Source organism: Perognathus longimembris, unplaced genomic scaffold (genome assembly GCF_023159225.1).
Source record: "Perognathus longimembris pacificus isolate PPM17 unplaced genomic scaffold, ASM2315922v1 HiC_scaffold_5827, whole genome shotgun sequence".
Taxonomy (NCBI): domain Eukaryota; kingdom Metazoa; phylum Chordata; class Mammalia; order Rodentia; family Heteromyidae; genus Perognathus; species Perognathus longimembris.
In genome coordinates, this window is record NW_025961297.1 from 89,701 (window position 1) to 91,789 (window position 2,089).

Genomic DNA, 2,089 nt, shown 5'->3' on the forward strand with positions numbered 1-2,089 from the left:
GGGCTTTCCCCACAGTGAGTGATCCAAGGAAGAGCATGCGCAAAATGGAAGCTGCAGACTTTAATAAGCTAATCCCCACAGTGGCATGCCATGGTTTCTACCATATGCTACTGCACACAGACCAACCTTGGTAGAGTGGGGGAGAGGGAAGGGATTTGCCACTCTGTGATCGCCAGGCATCGGGGATCACTGGCCAGGGATCATTGCCTACTACATAGTTCACTCTCGTGCACCAAAAGAACCTCATTCTACACACAATACACACCAGTTCCAAAGTCCCATTCCATTACAGCATCAGCAACAAGTTCAGAGCTTCAACCTGTAAGTTAGGGCTTGGTGTTGTCCTGGGTACTGCCTAGGTGACCTAGCTGCATTCCCACCACACCCTAACCTTGTTTGTCTTTCAGGATGGGATGCCTGTAGACCAGAAGCCTCTCTTCAGGTGGACTACCTGGAACTGGTTGGATCTTTGACTTCATTATAACCCTATCACATGTTAAATGATACACCCTCAAGTACCAAGACAATTCACAATCGCCATGGTGATGCCTAGAAAGAACCATAAAATGAGTAAGGCAACATGACTTTTGGAAATGTTATATCTAACCTGAATCCTCAGTTCTGTTACTGTGTCTGGACCCTCTTGATTCTGAAGTGTGGCAAAATTTATTTGTAAGTTTATCTCTCACTCCTAGTCTTGGCCAAGAATAAAACTCTCTCTCGGTTTTCAGTTGGTACTCTGTCTATTATTATTATTATTATTATTATTATTATTATAAAAGTAATGTACAGAGGGGTTACAATTACATGGATCAGGTTATGACTATATTTCTCATTGGACAGTGTCACCCCTTCCCTCATTCTCTCCCAGTTTTCCCACCCCAGCCCCTCTCACAAGTTGTGTAGTTTGTTTTCAACACAGTGTCTAGTGAGAACCACTGCTGCATTTGTTCATCCTTTGTCCCACCATTTCTGTGCTTCCCTGTACCCTCCCAAAGACAGAAAAATAAAGACAAAAGAAAAAGGAAACAAAAAAGAACAACAAAGAAAGACTTCTTGTTTCCATTTCCTGGAATTCATTTCATAAATATTATTTCATATGATCATATGTACCTAGGTATTGCACCTTTGTGTTCCTGTCCTAAGAACACCCTCCTTTGGTCTCACGGTGTGAATGTCTAGAGATCTGTATAATTTATCATATCCCAGAGTATTTATTTCTTTTTTTAACCACCCAGTGTGTTTACTTGTAAATTTATATGTACATTCTAGCAACCACAAATGAGGGAAACCAGGCAACCTGTGTTTCTCTGGGTTTGGATTATTTCACTTGATATAATTTTTTCTAAGTCTGTCTATTTCCTTATGAATGGTACAATATCATTCATTCTGACATATGTGGAGAATTCTACTGTGTGTATATATGTACCACATTTTCTGTCTTATCACTGGTTCCACGATTGTAAGTAAGGATCCAGGAAAAGGCTGTCCTTGAGCCTGCCATATAGTCTAGGTGGCCTTTAGATCTCTATCTTCCTGCTCAGCTCTGCAATGCTGGGATTACAGGCACAGCACCACCCCTGGCTTTACCTCCTTGTTTTTTAGCAATTAGAAAAAAGTAATTGTAAATTATTTTCAACACCATGGTCAGAAATCCTAACCACATTACCCCGTTCATCAGGTACATTTTAAATTTTTTTCTATGAAAGTGGAAATACATAGGTGAGATATGTGTCTATTTATAGCCACTACATAGCAAGGATTCTTTTCCCAGTTTCCAAGAGGAGCTTTCTCATTTTCCTTTAGGCTTCACAGTCAGCATCCTCAGTGTACAAGCTTCAATAGACCCAATTCAAAGCATGTTGAGCTTTTACCTACACATTCCTCAGTGCTCACTGTCCATGCTGTGTTCAAAGTCAATTTCATCTTTTCATTTCTAGTACACTGGCCCTCCACTTGTAGTACATTTATTGTCTCGCATGGCTCCTGAGGGTCAGGAATTAGAAGGCAATTATACAGACACTTCTGGCTGGGGTCTTATGGGCTCTCAATCAAACTGGGCTGACAATATCTGAAGACACAGAGGGGC